Source organism: Triticum dicoccoides, chromosome 4B, assembly GCF_002162155.2.
Source record: "Triticum dicoccoides isolate Atlit2015 ecotype Zavitan chromosome 4B, WEW_v2.0, whole genome shotgun sequence".
Classification (NCBI taxonomy): domain Eukaryota; kingdom Viridiplantae; phylum Streptophyta; class Magnoliopsida; order Poales; family Poaceae; genus Triticum; species Triticum dicoccoides.
The window spans coordinates 587,540,469-587,550,179 of NC_041387.1; the positions used below are offsets into that span (position 1 = coordinate 587,540,469).

The following is a 9,711-nucleotide window of genomic DNA, read 5'->3' on the forward strand; positions in this document are numbered from 1 at the left end:
GGAGCCGGCCAGCTTGGCGAGCTGGTTGAGGCGGTCTTGTTGTGCGTTGGACGCTTCGAGGAGGTCGTGCATCCACTTGATGCGCTCCTTTAGCTCCTTGCCTGTGAGCTGATCCAGGCCGGCCGCAGCCGCCTGGGCAGCGCGCATGTTCTTCACTGGAATCTCGAAGACGGTCAGGATGGCGCCAAGGGCGCGGCCGATCACTTCGCCCCGGGCTCGCACATCGGCAACCCGGCTCGGCTCGGTCGCGGCAGGCATGAAACTGTAGGTGGCGTTGCGCTCCAGCTGAGCGGAATCCAGGCGACGCTGCATGGCGACGAGCGTCTCAGTCAGGTCCAGCATCTGATGGCGTCTTTCCTCGAGCTGGGCTCGGGCCTCGGTGATGTTGGAGGCATCGATGTCGGTGCCGATGGGGACGCGAAGGCTCTGCATTGCGGCGCGCAACAGGTTGGACGAGGCCGCCCGCTCCGCTGCGGCCTTGGCTTCTGCAGCCTTCCTCATCGTGCTCGACATGGAGGAGGCGTCGGTGCCAGTGAGGAAAACATCCACGTGGACGTCCATTGCCCTGGTGGGAATGCTTCCACCGAGGGAGAGGGGAGAGTCGGAGTAGCTGAGTACCTCATTGGGGTACTCCTCGGCCGCGAGCGCATTAGAGATGTGCAGCACGGTGAAGGAGGTGGCGAGTGCGTCGACGACGTCGTTTGCCAGCGTGACGGGCTCGTTGGAGTCGGAGGGGAGCCCCTTCTGAAGCATGCTCTCGGCCAGCTCCTCGAGCTGCCCCATGATGGGCGCCAACTTTCATGGTGGGCGCACGGCAGATTCCATGGGATGGCTAAAGAGAGGAGGAGGCTCGAGGGCGCTGCTGGGCTCCAGAGGCGAGGTTGGTATGAGCGAGCGCGGGACGCAAGACATACCCAGGTTTGGGGCTCTCTGGAGAGATAATACCCTTAGTCCTGTCGAGTGTGGTTGATATGCAATAGTACAGGGTTGCTCCTAGAGCTGTAGCGAGGAAGAAGGGAGGCTGGCCAGGGCTTAGGCTGCTCCTTCTATCGAGGTGTGTTCTACTGATCTGTGGTTAGTTCCTGTGTGCTTACTGATCCTGCTATCTTGCTTGCCCGTATGCGTGAGGGCTCCTGGGGGGGTTTTATAGGCCAACCCCCTAGGGGTACAATGGTAATGTTACAAAGCCATAGGGTCGGGTCGTCGGTGTCTGGGGACCCAGAGCTAGGACCCGCCGGAGGCCTGTAGTTCGCCGGGTTCCCCTAGGTGCGGGCCACTCATGCCTAGGGGCACTGTTCGTCGTGTTATCGATCGCGAGGAGTGGCCGAGTCGAGTCAGGTACGGTGATGCTCCGTCAGCACATCGCTTGCTGGCATCAGTAGTGACGTTGGGAGCCCTGTTGCCACGCCAGCCCTGGTCAGTGGGTAGGTGAGGGGCACTGTTGCCTCTTTCCAGGTGACCAGAGGCATGGGCGGGGCACTGTTGCCTCGGTCATCGGTGGATGAAGACTCGTCCCGTCGTACGACTTGGATGGGACGGGAGCTGACCTGTGGCTGGGTTGTGAAACATGCCAAGGGTGGAGCTGGCTTGTTGGAGAAGGCTTGGTGTGCTGGGTTCGTCTGTCTTGAGCTGTCGTCGGGGCCGAGTCGAGGAACTAGGCCGGGTCGGAGAGTTCAGCCGGGTCGAGGGTCTTGGTCGGGTTGAGCAACCCGGCCAAGCACGAGCCGACTTGAGGGGTGATGCTGACCCTATTGTTTTTGAAAAGGATCCGGGTTCCGTTGCCTTCCCGGGATTCATCCCCCCGACAAGAAGCTCCTTGACCGGGTTGTGGCCATGGCTGGCAAGCAGCCAGACCTGTCACCGACCCCAAGGAGTCGGAGAGCCAGGGCTCCTTCCAGACGGTAAAAGAAACCAAGAAGATACCCTTGGACCCGGACCACCCGGAGAGGTTCGCCCTTGTAAGAACCACCCTTGACAGCAAATAGGAAAGCGAGCTCATCGATTTCCTCCGTGAGAATCGGGATATCTTTGCATGGTCCCCCAAGGACATGCCGGGTGTTCCGACGGATTTCGCTGAGCACAAGCTACATGTTAGAGCATATGCAAAACCATTCAAGCAACCCCTCTGCTGACTGTCAGAAGAAAAGAGAAGAATTGTTGGTGAAGAGATAACCCGGCTCCTAGCAACCGGCTTCATTATGGAAGTATTCTTTCCAGAATGGCTGGACAATCCAGTCCTTGTACTGAAGAAGAACAACAAGTGGCACATGTGCATTGATTATACCAGCCTCAACAAAGCTTTCCCCCAAAGATCCGTTTGCCTTGCCTCGGATTAATCAAGCAATAGACTCCACAGCCTGATGTGAGTTGTTGAGTTTCTTGGATGCCTACTCATGGTACCACCAGATCAAATTAAACCCGGCAGACCATCTTCATCACGCCATTCGGAGCCTTCTGCTACCTGACCATGACATTCGGCTTGAGAAATGCCGGTCCCACCTTTCAGCGTTGCGTGCAGAAGTGCCTCCTCAAACAGGTCGGCAGAAATGCCCACGTCTATTGTCGGATTTCGGGTTCCGGCAGACCCTCTAGGTTCGAACTCTGGGGTGCACGTGGAGATCGCACCTCCTACCTACCCGTGTCTCGTCGCCTCGCAAAGATCTAAACTACACGAAGAACAACACAAGGGACACGAGGTTTATACTAGTTCGGGCCACCATTGTGGTGTAATACCCTACTCTAGTTTGTGGTGTGGTGGATTGCCTCAGGGGCCGATCATGAACAATACAAGGAAGAACTGCCTCGCGAGGGGTGTTCTTGTGTTGGTGGTTCTGGCTAGGGTTCTACTGCATGATCTCTCTGATCGATCTCCAGATGCCCAGATGCCTCTACCCTGGGGGGTGGCTAGTCCTATTTATAGGCGGAGGCCCTGGGCCTCTTCCCAAATATTGAGCGGGAAGGGCGCCAACAATTGGCCATTTTGAAGGGGAACATCTAGTACACTTATCCTAACTAAAGTTGGTCCTGGCCTGCCAAAGACTCTGGCGGTGACGCTGGCTTGGGCTCCACGATGACCTCCATCCTGTCGTTCTGCTAGTCTTGGTCTTGTTGCACCGAAATGGTTGCCTTTGCTTGATACTCTTGCCTGCGCTTGCTCCCTTTGCACCAAAGAGGAAACAAGGACTCTGCGCAGGCCAGCGCCTGCCTGGCGCCCGCCTGGCTTGGGTCGTCATGGCTTGCGTCACGGGCACCTCATGAGGTACCCCTCCTTGATCTCTCCGCCTCCTCGCGAGCCAGCCTGACGAGGCCGTGCTTGAGGAAGCTTCCTGTCGTCCGCCCCGCGAGGCTTGGCCCCTCGCGAGGGTCTTGAGCTCATGTTGATGAAGATGGACCGTACTGGGCCGCCCCTTGAGCCACGCCGCAGGCCGCAGGCAGGCAAGTCTGGGTACCCCCGTTCCCAGAACGCCGACAGTAGCCCCCGGGCCCAAGGCGCGCCTGGACTTGGCTCAGCAAAGAAGCGAAGGGGCAAGTGCGAAGCGCCGCGGGCCCCAACAGCCTGCGGCCTTGGGCGCTGCGTGGCGGTTGATTGGACGTGGGCGTCCCCGCTTCCCCACGACGCCTCGGCAACTGCACGAATTAACAAGTCCCTGCATGCAAAAACGGGTCATGATTACCTGTGATCGTGGAGGCCGACGATTGGCCTCCTCCGTCTATATGTACGGAATGGCGAGAGCCTTTCCAGTCCATCCTCTCTTGCTGCTCTCCATCTCCTTCTTGGTTTCTCGCCTCCCCATGGCCTCGCCGAAGAGATTTTCGGCCGCGGAGAAAGGTAAGGCTCACCGGGAAGGACCGGGTTCTCCGCCGGCCAAGCGCGGACGGGGCCGCCCTCGCAAGTACCCTTGAAATTCTGTTGGGAGTGGTACGCATGCTAATGAGGCTAAAACCTTCAAATATCTCAAAACAAATGACCAGTCGCAGTGAGGTCGACTGTCATTCTCCAATTATATGGAAACTCGAAGGCAAGCACCCGTAGATACTTAAATTGTGAAAGGGGAGGTGTGTATTGGGACTCTTCAAATCATGCATATGATCGAACTTGTGACATGCCAGTTGCAAGGGTCTCCGACGTTGCACCACCTACACCTGATTGAAGAGATAATCGATGAACCTTGTACTCGTAGCCGCACAATTTTGCCATGTCTTCATAGCTATGTGCCACACTAAAAAATATATCTTATGTACTCTTGCTTAGGATCAAATCAAGCATCATATCATGTACTCTGCAAGAAAGTACCTCCCTATGATATGTGTTTACGTGCTGAATCCGACTTCTATTGACAAGCTCATTGAAATAACTTTTCGCAACATCATCCAAATCTGCTCCACGCGAACTACAGACAAAGCCCCCGGCTATCCATTGCCGAACCAGGTCATCCCTCTCAATCTCACGGTCTTCTATATACATGCCAAGATACAAAAAACATGTCCGGAGATAAACATGAACATGCATGTAGCTAAGGTTCAGTATACCCTTTATCTCTTCCAAGGTGGGTTTTGTGGCAGACTTGGCATTAAGCGAATTCTTTATGCTCTTCCATTCACTCAATTGTCTTGCTTCATGGCTCGCTAAATAGGCAAATCTATGGTGATAATAGACAATCTTCCCTGGAAAGCTAATATTCCACTACCAATTCCGAGAAATTTCATTATACCAATTCCTATGAATTATGTATCTTCTCGGAAAAAGAATTTCATGACACTAGTTTGGGAAATTTTAATCTACATACAAACAAGAACGTTTTAGTATTATTTATCTTTAGAATTAATGCAAAATAAAAAAATAGTATTTTTTAAGATATATTCATTGTCTATGAAATTTGTTAATGTGTATCACTGTGGTTGTAAAGATTATTTAATCAGATTAAAAATATTATATATGAATGAGCAAACTATTTCATGAAACTTATTTTTGATTAATAAAACAATAATTTTGAAAAGAGAGTTTCCGTTAATCCCAAGTTTGTCTCCATTTTTATAAACAGCATCAAAGGAAAAAGATAGTACCGCACATTTGTTTAAAGTGAAAATTTCAAAATGGAAATACATGAAAATAAAACAAATATGATATGAAATAATTAAAAAATGTGGAGGAGACATAGGGAAAGTAAATAAAAATATAACCATGAAAAGGGAAGGATTTGTTTTTTGAGAACTAGGAAATGTATTTTTCTGAGAATAAGGGAAGAAAAAGGGATGAGACCACGCACATAGAGAAAAGGAAGTCCATTAGAGCCCATTCTGACTAATCACGACAAGCAGAGGCGATCTCTTGTCTCAAAAAAAACCCGGAAAGACTAACACCCCAACGTGTGGGCGCAACTCGCCCACACGCATGGATCCTCGTCCAACCAATTCTGCACGAATCTTGGCGTGTTTTAGCAGTTTTTATGTGCCACGTAGGACCGGGCTAGTGTGTGGGCATTCATCCGGTCGCCTACACGTACTTTTTCACCACATGGGGCTGGTGTGTGAGCATTTAGCAATTCGCCCACACACCAGTTTTCACGCACGCAGAGGGGTTGGTGTGTGGGCGTTTATCACTTTGCCCACACGCTCGACTTCTCGCCCACACCAAAGATGTTAGTTGTCATGTATTTCTGCAGGGTACATGGCAACTGCCATAGCTTTGCTTGTAAGCAGATGGCAACTCTCTTTTATCCGAGTTGCCATGTGTTTTTGCTTGGTACATGGCAACTGCCCTAGCGTACACGTAAGCAGATGGCAACTCTTTCTTTTTACATGGCAACTGCCCTAGCATACTTGTGAGCACATGGCAACTCTCTCTTTTTACCCGAACATGTTTTTTGCCATGCCTCTTTTGTAGTGCTACATGGCAACTGCCTAGTGTTAGTAGGCGGCAACTCCTAAAATTTTGAAATCATGGCAACTGTAGTAGACCAGACCATACATGGCAACTGCCTAGTGTTAGTAGGTGGCAACTCCTAAAGTTTTGAAAATCATGGCAACTGCAGTAGACCAGACCATACATGGCAACTGCAGTTGAGCAACCATGACAACTGTAGTTGTCCGACATGGCAACTGTAGTTCAGCGACATTGCAACTGCAGTTAAACAGACATTGAAGAAGGACCATGGCAACTGTGGGAACGTGTCGTGACTGTCACGCGGCACGTGCGGGACCGTGAGGTAGGTGGCTGAGAGAGATCGTGTGGGCATTATCCATTTTGCCACACGTAGGCGTGTGAGAGGGACCGCGAGAAAAAAAATGCATGAGGACGCTAGTTTGTTTTATCCACATGTAGACGTGTGGGCTGGTCCTCTTAAACACCACACAAAGCGTGTGGTCAGATCCCTTAACGCCCACACGTGTGGGCGTTATCAGCGTCAAAAAAAAGCAGAGGGGATCTCTGTATCGCCGCCGACGCCGTTGTTCTCGCAGCCGCCGGCTGCGCCATGCTCCGCCTCCGAGAGTGCGTCATTTCCCGTCTCCTCTCTTCCCCATCCACCTCCACCTATGCCATCTTCCCACTCTGTCGTCTCCTCTCCGCCGCCACGCCCCACATTTCCCCATATCCCAGTGGCTTTACCATGGAGGAGTACCTCGTCGACACCTGCGGCCTCACCCGGCTCCAAGCCCTCAAGGCCTCCAAGAAGCTCTCCCACCTTAAGTCCCCCACCAAGCCCGACGCCGTCCTCGCCTTTCTCGCCGGCCTCGGCCTCTCCGGCGCCGATGCCGCCGCCGTCGTCGCCAAAGACCCGCGGTTCCTCTGCGCCAAAGTGGACAAATCCCTGGTCCCCGTCGTCGCCGGGCTTGCCGGCCTTGGTCTCCTGCGTCCTGAGATCGCCCGCCTAGTCTCGGTTGTCCACTGCTACTTCCGAACCAGGCCCATCGTCTCCAAGACGCACTACTACCTGCCCCTCTTAGGCTCCTTCGACAACTTCCTCCGGGCGCTCCAGCGCTCGTCCTGCCTACTCTCATCGGACCTTGGCAAGGTGATCAAGCCCAATGTCATGTTCCTGCGGGAGTGCGGCCTAAATGACTGCGATATTGTCAAGGTGTGTATCCCTGTGCCGAGGATGCTGACCACCAACCCAGAGCGTGTCGGCGCGATGGTGGCATCTGCTGAAAGATTAGGCGTGCCTCGTGGCGCTGGGATGTTCAGGCCAGCGCTACAGGCTGTCGCGTTTCTCAACGAGGAGAAGATTGCCGCCAAAGTGGACTAATTGAAGAATACATTCAGGTGGTCTGATGCCGAAGTGAGCATATATTGCTCTCTGTAAGGCTCCGTATATCCTGAAGAAGTCGAAGGAATCTCTGAAGCGTAGGTCCGAGTTCCTCTTCTCTGAGGTGGGGTTGGAACCCGTGTACATTGCTCATCGGCCCATAATTCTCAGTCTTAGCCTGGAGGGCCGGATCAGGCCCCGGTACTATGTTCTCAAGTTCCTCAAGGAAAATGGATTGGTAGATCGTGACCTGAGCTTCCATACTGCAGTCAATAGATCTGAGAAGTATTTCGTGGAGAAGTTCATATGCCCTCAGAAGGAAGCCGCATCACACCTCGCTGAAGACTATGCAACTGCTTGCAAAGGGGAAGTGACAACTAATTTCAGATTTACTTGTACCAAAAATGGGCCAAGGAAATTGGTTACTGCTTATGGCACAACATAGTTTTCACCCTGCCTGCGTGTAAGCTGTTAGGTGTTCTTTGCCTAAGATGATTTGGTTGTTTTCTGTGGTATGCCTGTTACATCTTACATGCCAGTTAGTCATTGCTAAATGCTAACTCCCTATGAAACTGATAATCTGATTCCTGAACCCCCATATATGTTGATGTTGTCAGGCTTCCATTGAATATCATGGAAATTGGATGTGTGAGTAGACCAATTTTGTGATGAAACCAGCATTCATGAAACCAGAAACCAAAAGAGTAACGTGGTGTCATTTCCCACCAAAATGTATCAGTATGATCTGCTTCCATGCCAAAATTTATCTATCATGCATGTTCTATTTTCATTTCATTGTCTCTTAGGTTCCTTTGTATGTCAATTAGTACTAACTTCGTTTGATGCTTAGGTTAGACTTCGAGACATTGAGACCTTCCACCTGCTGTCCGCCCTGTTACACAACACTGAGACCTTCCACCGGTTTTCCATTCTAACATAAAGAGTGGCTAATTGTTGTGTTTCGTGGTGTACTTATGTGTCCTGGTTGTGGGAGCAACAGGGGTAACCATCCCCACTACTGTCACCATGCCATTATATACAAACTTTTTCCCTGTCAAACACATGGAAGATCACAGCCATTTAGATCTGATCAAGAAGAGAAAATTGCATAGATTAGTTGTATCGTGTGAAAGCTGCAAATGGCAGCTGCAGCTGATGATCAACAAGAGGAGAAACAGTATATATTTAGTGAAAACAGAATATGAGTTATTAAAAGTTATACGGTTACACCAAGGTGATGAAATGCCTATCTGTGAACTGGGCATCGACCAGTTGGCTAGTGGCGTGTGGCCTGCAGCACACCCAGCCCGCCACCCGCGTTCGAGCCTTTGGCTCCGAAGGGTGCTGTGCCTGGGTTGTTTCTTCTAAATCGAGAATACCACATTCTAGTCTCTGTTGTTTACTTTTTCATGCTCAGTGACTTGAAGTGAGGTACGTTAACTTTCTTTTCCTGAACTTGATCAAAACGGAAAAGAATGTACCACTTAGGCAAGATGTGCATGCTTGTGTTGACATCTGGTTATAGTTATATGGAGATAAATGTGTTCATATATGAATATGATACATATATCTAGGCCCATTACCAGTAGGAAAAAAATCACCCTGCATTTCAGATTCATAAACTTCTTAAAAGAGTTATACTTAAGCAAAAATAATAGTTAAGATAGGTTAATTTTTTCACTGGGATTAGACTTACGTTTTACTCAGAAGTTCCAGCTAACCATCTCTCAAGTAAAAGAAAACGAACCTAATCAGTCCGATGTAGTTTTTCTGCTGCACTAGAGCATAATATGGTGATGCTGAATTACCGTATTAAGCATGAGTATATTTTTCTTAATTTGAAGCGGTGGACCACTGAAAGTGGTTTGCGGTTGCTAATAATGTTCAGTTCTGACTATTAAACATTCATTTTTGACTGAAAGAAGTGGATGTTTCCATTGATGTGTCAGGTCAAAAATGTAAATGTGATTGAGGCTGGTGAGTTGTGCTTTCTCAGGTTTACAAGCATTGTTCATAGAAACACAAAACTGAATTTATATACTTAGGCCTGCATGATTGTTTTCCTTTGGCAAGTTCACTACATCTGTTGATGCCTATTTGGGTGATTATAAAAAAAATCCAAATATATGATTTGAAACTTAGCATCTTCTTTTACTGTAAGATACTACACCCTCTGTTCCCAAATGTAAGACTGTTTTGGTAGTTCAGCTTAAACTGCCAAAACGTCTTATATTTAAAACCAGAGGTAGTAATATCGAGTAAATAGCAGTGACATTAAGTTCTTGGTATAGTAAGTAGTATGTGGCTGAAGACTAAAAGAATTGACGCTATCCTGTCTTACCACAGACATGGAGAAAACATGGGGTGCAGCTTAGTCGGGCTTTACTGTTCAGATGCCCATGAGTTTTCACCTTCTGTGTTTTGGTTGCACATTCTTTTCGGGTTTACTTTTCTATGAGGTGGGCCC

At 49.9% G+C, this 9,711-nt stretch overlaps 1 pseudogene; it reads left to right on the forward strand.

The window, feature by feature from the left end:
• Nucleotides 1-6,457: 6,457 nt before the first annotated feature.
• Nucleotides 6,458-7,834, forward strand: LOC119293942 (annotated as a pseudogene).
• The last annotated feature ends 1,877 nt before the right edge of the window (nucleotides 7,835-9,711 follow it).